The sequence below is a fragment of the Cydia strobilella genome, chromosome 6, assembly GCF_947568885.1.
Source record: "Cydia strobilella chromosome 6, ilCydStro3.1, whole genome shotgun sequence".
NCBI classification, from domain to species: domain Eukaryota; kingdom Metazoa; phylum Arthropoda; class Insecta; order Lepidoptera; family Tortricidae; genus Cydia; species Cydia strobilella.
The window spans coordinates 20,033,758-20,046,507 of NC_086046.1; the positions used below are offsets into that span (position 1 = coordinate 20,033,758).

Genomic DNA, 12,750 nt, shown 5'->3' on the forward strand with positions numbered 1-12,750 from the left:
CAGACCAGTATAAGACTCGCCACACACGGACGGAATTTTCATTGGTTTCCGTACGGAACGATAGGTGTGAACGGGACGTCGCTATACACATGTATAGTGCTGTCTCGCTTGCACCTGTCATTCCGTACGGGAACCGAACGAAAATTCCGTATGTTTGCGCTTAAGATACGTCAAAAATATCCTAAAATATAAGATATGTCGAAAACTTGATAAAGATTATATATGTTGCTGGTCCGGTAGTATACAACAAGCTGCCAGTCTATATCACAGAAGCGTTAACACTTAGTTCCTTTAAAGCAAGGAAAAAACTGGCTAATCAAGCAAAGCTTTTATAGTTTTAAAGAATTTATAGATTATAAAGAATACTTAATAGTAGTGTAATATGTATAATAGATTATAAAGAATAGTAACGTGTAATATTGAATTGTTTAATAAAAAATTATTTATTTATTTGTGATATAATTAAAAGATGTAAGATGTGTAGAAATAAGTAACAAAAAATTGTGACCTGTAATACCTTATTACCAATAAATTATGTCTATGTCTATGTCTAAGATTATCTAGTTTATCAAATTATCCTTAGAGATAATTTGGTATCCTTAGAGATAATACCAACTCGGCTGGTATAGCAGTTTTTCATCCTAAATTCATCGCTCTCCAATAAATATCGCTAGGACGAACACTACTTTTTTTGTTTTTTTATGATGAATAGGTAGGCGTTTGACCACGATCCCACCTGATGGTAAATGATGATGCGGTCTACGGTGGAGCACGCTTACCTATGAGATACCTATTAACTCTTGCCTCGAAGAGCCCTACTACTCAACAATCAACTTTATTCGTGTTTCGAACTTGACCAACGAGTACAACGTGGTTCCGCAAATAATTTGACAAAATAGAAGCAGTCGGAATACTTGTGTATGAAGTGTGTAACGGAGTAATATAATAACCGTTATTCCTGTCTAGTGCTATTAATGCACTAAAAACAATGAGAATGAATGAATGAATGAATGAATGAATGGGTGACAATGATTCTGGCGCAGGTCAGGGCTAATGTACTATGGCTAAATGTACTACCTAACAGATTTTACCTTCTTTTCTACTTATTTTTTGTAATAATCGATCATATTCATATCGATCCTCTCTTGTATGAACTTGTGCTGTATGAACTTGTTCATTTGTAATTAAGTTGGGCAATAACCTTGTTATATTTTATTCCGTTTCTATAAGTGAAAACCTATAATTGGCTTTCTAATTCTATTATAGTTTTTTTGATATGTATAGCGCTGTTGGTTTTCCATGTACCAAAGTAAAAATAAAATAAAATAAAATAAATAAAAACGTTTTTAAGAAACTGTAGACATGAGTATATGGTTTAAATTTCAACTCGATACCTCTATGCGTTTCCGAGATAAAGGGTCTTGGCACGGACGGACGGACGGACAACAAAGACCTAGAAGGGTTCCGTTGACGTTGAGGTACGGAACCCTAAAAATGTATTTTACAATGCAAACTGATTACAAGCTGGTGCCCTTGATAGTTCCCGCATAATGTTCGGGACCGTGCGGCTCCATCTACTTTAGCTGTCAATTTTGCGGCCACAATATTATTACAATACCTGGTTATTAATGCTGTTAGCTTATGTATGTTATTTAATAAATGTTTTACCTTTTAATCTTTTATCTTACGCTTCCTATCATTCATTGTTATCAAAAAGGATATAATAAGATAGAGCGGTACTGTCATAGTAAATTTTGTAACCACTGTAAATTCACTGCCATCTATCGACATACTTTAAAACTAAAAATGAAAATTTATAAAAATACGTTAAAATGTATTTAAATATGGATAAATGATTTTTTTATTTGCGTTAATTATTTTTATATGATTTTGACCCATGTTCTTTCACTGATATGCGTTAAATTTATAAATAACAAACGAAACCGTCAACGCCTTCTATACGAGAGTAGGCCAAAACTAGTGGTGCCATCTGATCGAGAATCAAATTTTCGTGATTTTCGAGGCACGTTTTTTCCTTAGACTGTATCCATCTATTACGGAGTTATTGTTATGTTATATCTCTAGGTCAGCTTATAATAGGCACTACAGCCTCAAACACAGAGTACGTTTGGCGAACATCTCCGCCACGCTGTCAATAATTGATAATGGATGACGTCATTACTCGGTGATTGATGACGTCACGGTCTGTCTGCGGTGACGTTTTATTAGCACGCTAAATTTTTAATTTGGCGTCCGGTTTGTATGCGGTATCCGGTTGATATGGTTAATCACGACATATTTATTGCTAGGAAAACTACGGCATCAGAGGAGGAGCACTGGCCCTTTTTCGTTCGTGAATATTTATTAAATAGGAAACTATTTATTCAGATACAATGGACGAAAAAAAAAAACAGAAATCTAGTACTTACCTATATATCTAACATACATAAGGAAGTGCCACAGGGTTCAATTATGGGCGCAATATTTTTATTGTTATCCTGTTTTTCTTATTTGAGTCTCAAATGTATAATTAAGGATGCAGCGTCAAAATTAACTCAACTTTGCGATGTCTACAGGAAAGATGCGAACGAGTTAAGTAAGCATATTTACTACAAAATGTGTATGACCCAAACGTTGTCGGTGACATGTTACAATGCTTTTATTTAACCATTCGCCAAATTTTCGCGTCTTCAAGAAATGAACTCGGAACAAAACCAAAATTCCTCGGTATTTACTTGCACGTATATTGTAACCGGTTTCGAGCGTTGGTTTAAAGAAAGTTATTCGACCAACCGACCCCAGTTTTGCGAATTTAATTCAAACATTAGCGAACTTGGATAATTTTATGAATTTTGGAACGTAACTTTTAGAACGGGTTGAGTTCAAAAAGCAACTTTAATCTGTCGCTAATACGTCTCAAATTTGAATGCAATTGGAACTCCGGTCAGTTTTACGAGCGATGTCCAGCCAGCGTTTAGCACCTCGTTTGGGCGGCGAGCCCAACTTAGCGGCCCGCGTATTGTCAGTGACTTTCACTAGCTCGTATCTAACTGTTTATATCAAAACAATTATCAGCCGTTTTGCGGCCGAATTAAGGTCCAAATTAAGAACGATCGAAGAAGCGTTATAAGTATAAGATACTCTTGAAAGTTAACTTGTTTTAAATTCGGAACAATTGCGCCTTTACCGCGGGTTGGTGCGGCAATTACGAATTTCATTTGGTTTTAGAATTTGGGGGCATTGAATTAAAATGTTTATTACTTAAAGCAAGGTTTAGACTAGCAAGAACTTGCATGCAATTTTCGTTACATTGCGGTATCTGATCAAACTTATAAATACAGTTTACTTAAGTACTCGGCAATGTAACTTAAATTGCATGCAAATTCTTGCTAGTCTAAACCTCGCGTTAAGGCCTGGTTTGGTTGTGCAACTTGTCGGATTCAAAAAACCGGCCAAGTGCGAGTCGGACTCGCGCACCGAGGGCTCTGTACTTTTTAGTATTTGTTGATATAGCGGCAACAGAAATACATCATCTGTGAAAATTTTAACTGTCTAGCTATCACGCTTCGTGAGATACAGCCTGGTGACAGAGGGACAACGGAGTCTAAGTAATGGGGTCCCGTTATTACCCTTTGGGTACGGAACCCTAAAAAGGAGAAATCGATCAGTTATTATTCAATAGCGCAATAGTGATCTATCGCATGCCTGTAATTCGAAGTTGAAATTCGCACTCGCTCGGAGGAGACAATTCGAAAGCCGAGCTAAACCGAGCTTTTCAAATCGTGTTTTAAAACCAGCTAAAAGTGTCCGTCATCTTTAAGACGTTTTAACGTGTGTCCCGAACGGAATGAAAGCTATCGCGCGGGAGCTTTTCAACAATATCGCCGAGGCTTTGTGCGGTGATTAATGTGCCACCGATCTGCGGCGACACTGCAACGAGTTCTTAGTATATGTATATTGTATACCGTTACGATTGGTTTTATACGTTAAAGGACGAATGTTTAGACTTAAATTTGAAATGTAAACAGTCGTACAATTAGGCTTCATTATAAAAATATAACTAAAACTGTTGTTTGTTGTTTTTGTCGTGACTTTTTTCTTTTATTTTTAGAGCGAGCGCTTTTAAAACTCGAGTACAAATAATAAAGACGTTAATTTTACTAACCGAACGTTAATTGTGCCATTTTCAACCAAAAGGGTACTTATTGTCGCTTGTCAGTAAGGCGCTATTTCCATGTAGCTTCAATTAGAAATCAACCTTATCGACAAGCGACAATGTGGTACCTTTTGGTTGTAAACGTCACAATTTGTCGCAACCATCAACGCAAAATCTCTTATGTTTTGCAAAGCGTTCAGTCAATTAATTACACTTTGGCTCTTCAGCAATGGGAATTTAGTATTTATCGCTTGCAATCCTTTGTGCGGTGATGGATGCCCCGCAGATCCGCCAACCGTAACGTTAAGTAAAAACCTAATTTTACGTCTTAAAGCCTCCAGGCGTAAAGACTTGTGGGTCTTCACTCGATCATTATGCCAACGTCTTGAAATATTACACACACGTTCTAAAGAACACACAAAAGCTGGTCTTACTTACGCCATCGAACTCTCAGCATCTATTTTGGTCTAATTCACAACACTAAAAACCTCCTAAAACGCTGAAACGGCCCAAATAAAAAGGCTGATTTAAACATGGCTAAACATAGCACACTAAAATGGTAATTTTACTATCTAGTTACCATGAATATACAGTATGTCCAGCGGCGGGTCCATATTGGCTCACATAACATTACTTGTCATATTATTTTTCATAATAACGCTTTTTGATCATAATAATCATTTGTCATAATTTTTTTGCGTACAAATTTGTTGTATATAAATTTGTATTACCAAAATCATTGCTCATAATTATCTGTAGGCAGATTTTTTTAACAACATAATGTCATTTCCAACTCGTCACGACTAATAATGGTTTTTATAATAAACTTATTAATTATAAACTTAAATTGTATAAGTATTTGAAAGCATAACATTTTAACTTTTGCAACTTTTTTATTTTTCATGTACCTAGCCTATTAAGCTATTTCGGTCCGCCAAGGAGTCGACGAAGCCCCGCATCGCGGGGCTCCTTTTTCCGCTCTGAGGAACACAAGAAACCTAACACTCCTCCTCGCTTCGCTCGTCGTCGTACCTATCCCGACTCTGGGACTGTATTTCTTTTTTGATAGCAAGTTGAATGTGGTGTGGATGCAAGATACCTGACAGTTTATAAATAAAACCAGGTAAAGTTTAAAATAAATATTATATAAAATTTTATTACTTAAAATCGTTATGTTAAAAAATAAATATGATATAAAATTTCATTATTTAAAATCGTTATATTAAAAGAATATATGAAAATTAACATTACAGATATTTATTATGATTGACATTATTAACATGAATGATTTGGTGTTACGATAGTTATGCGCAAAGACAAGTTATAAGTAATGATCATTATGATATAAAATTATATAACAAACATTTTCGGACTTCCAATAATCGAAGTCGCAATTTTATGTGAACTTTGGCGCACCCGTGTCCAGCGGCACTTTTCCAATTTCAAATTAAAAAAAAACGAAGTTTCTTATACTGGTGTGTTATGTCTTCACCATGCACGTGGTCGGTATGCGATAGGAATATAACCTAAAAACTCACAAAACCTGATTTCAAAAGGACTAAACTTAGTTGCTAAATAATGTTTGTTACGATTTTTAGCAATTAAAGCCAAACCTTAATGGAAAAGGTCTAAGTGCCGTGGGATGAGATTAGGCCACTTAATGCGTTTTATAAATACCTACTGTAGTGTAGCAAAGAGTAAACATGTTTACCCGCCAGCTAAGAAGGAAATATGAACTATTGAAGTTTTAACGGTTTAAAAAGTTGCATCTAGATGATAAAGATGTTGGAAAGTTTTGGATGATAAATACCTGTGTGTCGCCTAGTGTTTGGTTCAGGTTTATTTAACAAGAAAATACTTAGTCTAACTGTCTGTTTCTTCTATTTACATTGTAAGGTATTCAAAACTTAAGTGTTACCTACTTAAGAGTTCTTATTGTACCAAATACAACAAGTAAGGAATTTCTTTTTGTGACTAACCCAGTCTACCCGAGGGCTACGTAAATACGTTAAGGGGCCCACTCATCAGTCCGCCGAACGATATCGGCCTGTCAGTTGTTCGGAACTGTTAAATTTTTGTTATAACAACTGACGGGCCGATATCGTCTGGCGGACTGAAAGTCAGTGGGCCCCTTTAGTAGGATACAAACGAATCTCGGAAGCCACGGAAAATTGGTCTACTTAAGTGTTTTTAACGTTGCAAAAGCTAATGGCTCTTTATGCTGTATTAAACATTAGAGACGTTATTGCGAAGTTTTGAAGTTTTTGTGTCCTCCGTCTCAATCACTTGTAACGTAGGAGTGGGCCCTGCGCAAGACAAAATACTCAAAACTGGAACTGCGCTCTTTACAAAATTCCGCAAGAACACAAACACATCGTCCATCTCCTAAAACCTCTTGCACGATATTAGCACGTGTCGTGCACGTAAATGCAATGCATTCGTGCATTATTGAGCACACCTGGGCGCACTGCCGTAAACAACTTTTATTCCGAATGCACGTGTCTTGCACGACCTACCGAAAGAGCCTAACCACCAGTACCCTACCTAAGTAACCAGAAACAAGTTACATATTACGATACGCTTTTCTGCTCTTGCACAGGTTTATTCAGCTGTGCATTTGGGCGCTACTGACACGGTAGCAACGAGAGTAACACTTAAGTGCGAGGTATATTTGGGACACGTAGAAAATGTCCTATGTGCAAAAGGAATTGATAATTTTTTGTGCTGAATATTGCAAGTCGTTTTGTGAGTTTTCGTGGCCGAAATATGCATTTTGCGCAGTCTGCGTTCGCATGTCTTGTATAATATTGGTTAATTGAAATCAGCTATATGCTGCCCTCGAATACTTTTATAATTAAAGATAATCTATAGTTTGCGTTCGAAAGTAGCTGTCACAGTCTATATTTTGTACATGTAGAGATAGGATAGGACATCCTCTGCCCTCTCATTAAACAAGAGAGTGTAGGATATTATAACCTCTAGCCTTGCCTTTGAATTAACAATTCTTATCTCACAAATCAGAAATACTTTCCAATAAAACCTTCCCGGTAAAAAAAAGGAATCAATCTCCGCTCTAAAATGACTGACACGTCCGGTGTGACAGGCGCCCCCTGGCGGCTCCCAGACGAATTATGCCAGTTACCAGCACAATTCTGACAGGCCGGCAATTTTGACAGGCCCGCCAGGCCAGAAAAGTTCAGATTTCCCGCTTGGAAATAAGAGCACAAATTGCCGTCCAGTTTGATTTCTCTTTGATGTTCACACGGAATGTTACCGAAGGAAGGTGCGTTTGATGTGTTTTGGTTTTGAGCGTTACTCTTGTGAGTCTTGTGTTGTGTTGCTATTTTATGCGGGTATTTCAGTGGCTCCTATTTAAAAAGCTCTGTCCAATTTATTACCTAGGTTGGGTTGTTATTGTCAGTTCAACTACGTTATTGTTTTTTACTGAATTTAAATTCTAATCCTGTTTTTTAAATTTTACCCTTTTTCGGCACTAGATGCCGTTTGCTCTTTTCACACGTCATTGGCGGTCTCATACATGGTTTAAACTTAAAAAGGCATTGTAACTCTATAATAATACAGTCCATTTTTGGACTACACTTTAAACTTTTGTACACATAATCAATGTTATTATATAGTCTTTTACAAAAAGGTATTTTGTAGTTGAAACATCACGGCAGTTATGACCTTTGTGTCAGTGGAGCTTCTTTAATCTTATTATGGCGGGAATTATAGATCGCATCCATGGCTGTTCCCTTTGTTTAGCGAGCTGGAGCCAAGGGCGCGGCGGTTCCATATTATAATTATTTTATCGTCAAAATCTAAATATCTACTACTGTTGTCCTAGACTCAGCTCAGGGCCCAGGGTCATGACCCAGACCCTCATGACCCCCCTGGATCCGCCCTTGGCTCGAGCTCAGGCGAGCGTTTGGCTTATGAAATCTCACGCCATTTTACTTTTATTGGTAATGCAAGCAAGTGTCTATAGTATGTATATGTACCGATTGTACCATGTTATTTAGGTAAACTATTTTGCAACCGGCCGGAAAATTTCAGATCCTCTCGACTCCTTGGCACTGTGTAGAAATGTAGCTTCGCTCTGCATTTTATATCGCATATAATAACGGGGAGTGCTCCGGGCCGGGGCCGGGCCGGAGCTTCCGGAGCTTCGTTTTTCTATGGAAAGAACCACGTGATTACCGATCAGCCGATAGAAAATGACATGTCGGACGCCTCGGCCCGCGTCCGGCCCGGTCTAGGATGTCATTCAAGCCTTGCCACTTCTTTCCACCATTACCATACGAGACAACATTTCCATCTTCACCACTTAGATGGTTGGTAGTCCTGCACTGTGCCAGGCGTGTCTCACTCCGCGATTTCGTCGCTTCGCTACAAGTACCTGCGGCCGCCTCAATTTTGAGGTGTTGCCATAGTAATTTCCGCACACCGTTATGGAACGGACGCCTGCATGCGCTTGTGCCGCCTTGCGCGTAGTATTCGCGTTTTGTTAGGGAGTGTATCTTCTGTACCTAGTACTATTATATATTCTGTGACTGTGCGTTTCTCCAGAAACTTCCTGCCTTGTACAGGTAAACTGGAATGAACTGTCGCCTGCGGTCGTCGAATATTCTCTTGTGCTCAGTAGCGATGAGAATATAACCAGGATGCATTTTATGCTCCTCGCTTCTGAGTCACAGGCCGTTCTATTTATCAAATTCAAATCAAATTCAAATCACTTTATTGCCAAAACATGATAGTACAAAAAATAGCAATACAACAATACAATACAAAAGTTCTAGTTTAAGTATAGTGTTAACTTATTCTAGGTTAAATACTAACTTATTGTCTAATCTAATAGGTAATCAAATTCTCCAATACATGTTGGCCATTCCAGTCCTCACCTACGGTGCTCAGACTTGGTCTTTGACGGAAGCTCAGAAGTCCAAACTCGGGGTTTGTCAGAGAGGTATGGAGCGCAGCATATTAGGTGTGAAACTCGGGGATCGCATCCGGAACACCACGCTGCGCTCTAAAACCCAAATAATAGATGTAGCTCGGAAAGCGGACAAGTTAAAGTGGGACTGGGCTGGTCATGTCTGCCGCATGCCGAATGACTTGTGGGCCAAAATAACCACAGAGTGGCTGCCCCATGAGTCAAACCGGGGATCCGGCAGACCTCGTCGGCGATGGCGGGATAACTTGGACTCCTTTTTGAGCGACTGGCCAGATGTAGCTCAAAACCGGGAGGAGTGGAAGAAGAGGGGGGAGGCCTTTGCCCAGCAGTGGGACACAATAGGCTCGTAATAATAATAATAATAATGTTGGCCATGGGTACCAAGCTCAGCATGTGCTAGACTGAAGTCCAGCGCTGGTTTTCAGTTTGGCCCCTTTTTTGGAGGTCTGACGAAGTACATGATGATCTTTTCTGAGCCGTTATATGTAAAATGATGAGCAGTTATGAAAAGCAATAGTATAAAAAACAATGTTACAATATTACAGCCAAGTGGTTAGCGTATCGTGTGTTTGTAACTGTTTACGAGTGTCATCTATTGTTGTTACTGTGGTTGGGTGAATAGGTATAGCCGGTGGTGCACGGGATTTGTACATGTGTGTGTGTGTGTGTGTGTGTGTGTATATATATATATATATATCGCTGTTTTTTATGTTTGCCTTTGTAATTCAAGTAAGTGTTTTTTTACAAGGTTTTTAAACTTGTCCAAATTCATCGGTTCTCGCAGCGGCGGAGGTAGGTCATTCCAGATTTTTGCTGAAGCCTTTATTTGGAGTCTTTAGCCCAGTCAAGCGGACACTTTGATACTAAAGCTCATCAGGACCTTTTCTATAAAATTATATTTATGTGGTTTTAGTACTGACGACTTCCTAGTCTAGTTGGTAGTTTGCCTATGACGCAGGATGTAGTGGTAGTAGTAGTAGTAAAACTCTTTATTGTACAAAAAGAAACATAAAACAAGAGAAAAACGCATCATTTGTACAAAGGCAAACTTATCCCTTTCAGGGATCTCTTCCAGTTAACCTTTGAGCATTTGAGGGAGAGTTGGAGAACGGTAGACATCAAAGCTGTACTAAACGGCATAAAAGAAAATATTTAGTTTCCTAAAAGACAGGTAAACCTATAACCTGGGCATGGGGTTTATGGGCATGGGATGTCCCGGGTTCGAATCCAGGAGTCGTAGCACGGTACGCTTATCACCATGCCTGTCACGTTCTAACAAGTATGTGAGTGCGAAAGTGACGGACTTAGTGATAGGGGAAACCATGCTGCGCGGGCTGGTGAGGTCATTTATTTTTGTTTTTATCACAAATCTTTTGCTCTCGAGTTTTGGATGTTTTCTATATGTAAAACCTGACCAGGAATATATGATCACGCGCCATGTTGCGGAATTTCACTGGAACTATTTTTTTCATACTATACTGAACTGTCACCCTATAAATGAAAATAACAGCGCCCTCTTGACAATGATCATTATATTCCTGGTCAGGCTTTATGTATATAAATCAGTATTTATACATATATATATATATATATTTTTTATCTTTTTTATTTAACCTTTATTGCACAGTACAAGAAAGTACAAATGGCGGACTTAATGCCATAAGGCATTCTCTACCAGTCCCTACCCTTATATGTATAACTAATTAGTATGTATATCGTCGTCTAGCTAGTACCCATTACAAAAGCCTTATTAGCGCATCTCACGCACTTTTACTTGATTTCACATGCACAAATCAGCACGATCGATCTTCAAGGTCGTAAGGTACCAGTTCAAAACCATAACAAATTGTTAAATCGGGATCCTGACAACTGAGGGCCTACCGCGAACCACGTTCGACGTGTTGCCTCCCTGTCACACTTACGTACGAAGTTACATGTGCGACAGAGTGGCAACTCGTCGAACGTGGTTCGCGGCCCTCTGTAAAGGTGTGGTCAGAGTTAAAAAATACGCCGTTAACGCGTTCGCATAATGCGTAACATGCGGATGATATCATTTTGATGTCAGTGTACGTTAGAATTGGCTTCTTGAAGTAGAAAAAAACCGGCCAAGTGCGAGTCGGACTCGCACACGAAGGGTTCCGTGGCATTACGCAAAAAACGGCAAAAAATCACGTTGTATGGGAGCCCCGCTTAAATATTAATTTTATTCTGTTTTTAGTATTTGTTATTATAGCGGCAACAAAAATACATCATCTGTGAAAATTTTAAAAGCTATTACGGTTCAGCCTGGTGACAGACGGGCTGACAGACAGATAGACAGACATACGGACGGACAGCGGAGTCTTATTAATAGGGTCCCGTTTTTACCCTTTGGGTACGGAGCCCTAAAAAGCAACGTAATTTGCTGCATTTGCTGCATGTCCAATTAATATAATCAAATCATTATTTTTAAACAAGGTAACATTCACTTTTTCTAATCCTAATCGTTTCTACAATATTCCAATTTATTCTAACAATTTTTTTATCTTTTATCCCCGCAAGACACTAACCATTTTTCCCAAACGCCTTAAACTCCATAAAGTATGAACCTCGCCACTTAATGACACAAGTTTTTCTATTTAGAACTTAGGCATTGCCCTCTGTTAACTAATTCGCGAAACTTTTTAATCTTCCGTGTATCGCTAGTGTAACTTGAGCTCTAGCTCGGTAATCATTTATAGTAATAGGAGATCACTCGCAAACTGGTTTTCCTATGAGCTACGTAAGTGCGGCTAATATACGGAACGTAGAGGAAATAGTGTTGGTAGATACGAGTCTTTCGGTTCCTCGATTTTAAAATAAAACTCGAGTCAGTTCGTGGTTTTAACAGAAAAAAAAAAGTTTTTTAGGGTTCCGTACCCAAAGGGTAAAAACGGGACCCTATTACTAAGACTCCGCTGACCGTCTGTCCGGCTGTCAGTCTGACCGTCTGTCTGTCTGTCTCCAGGCTGTATCTCATGAACAGTGATAGCTAGACAGTTGAAATTTTTACAGATTACTGTTGCCGCTATAACAACAAATACTAAAAATTACGGAACCCTCGGTGGGCGTGTCCGACTCGCACTTGGCCGGTTTTTTTTTGTTTGTTAACTATAAAATACATAGTCGGTGCTCTACATTTTGTATCTAGATAAGGTCATTGGAGCTATACAAATCTTGATATGTGCGAAAAACCGAATTCTGTAGAAACCTTCGGCGCGATTCGGGAAATGAATTAGAGATTCGCTAGATATGAAATAAAAACTGTAACAGATGTCATATATTAAAGAAAAAGTGACGAAGCCCTCCAGTGGTGAAGGCCGGATTCGAACCGGCGTCTTTAGCTGTCGCGGCTAACGCCATGAACCCCTAGGCCACTCCGCCACGGCGGTGCCCGTCCGAATTTCTCGACTATATGCCATCTTAGTAAGACTAGGCGTTTTGACCAGCTCTAAGGGCAAGCAGTGCGCGCTTGCACCTCCTAAACGAACCGTCCCACGGGTAAAGGTACCTTATGGCGGTTGGAGCTTACGCTATTATTAACGCCGCTCCAATTAATATACGTCGCATAGCGCCGCAATAATTTGCGACGCTATGTGACGTAAGCGCCAGCCGCCATAAG

General features: G+C 39.1%; 1 protein-coding gene, 1 long non-coding RNA gene and 1 other non-coding gene across 11 annotated transcripts in view; 1 reads left to right on the forward strand and 2 right to left on the reverse strand.

Annotated features, from left to right (window-relative positions):
• Positions 1 to 12,750, forward strand: part of LOC134742269 (disintegrin and metalloproteinase domain-containing protein 11) — a 784,213-nt gene that overhangs the window by 59,495 nt on the left and 711,968 nt on the right. The gene's annotated exons all lie outside the window — the stretch shown is intronic.
• The window catches only part of LOC134742286 (uncharacterized), a 529,938-nt gene that overhangs the window by 1,387 nt on the left and 515,801 nt on the right, over positions 1 to 12,750 (reverse strand). The window lies entirely within an intron of this gene.
• Positions 12,440 to 12,512, reverse strand: Trnas-cga (transfer RNA serine (anticodon CGA)). Its single transcript has one exon. It is a non-coding gene; the product is annotated as a tRNA-Ser (tRNA).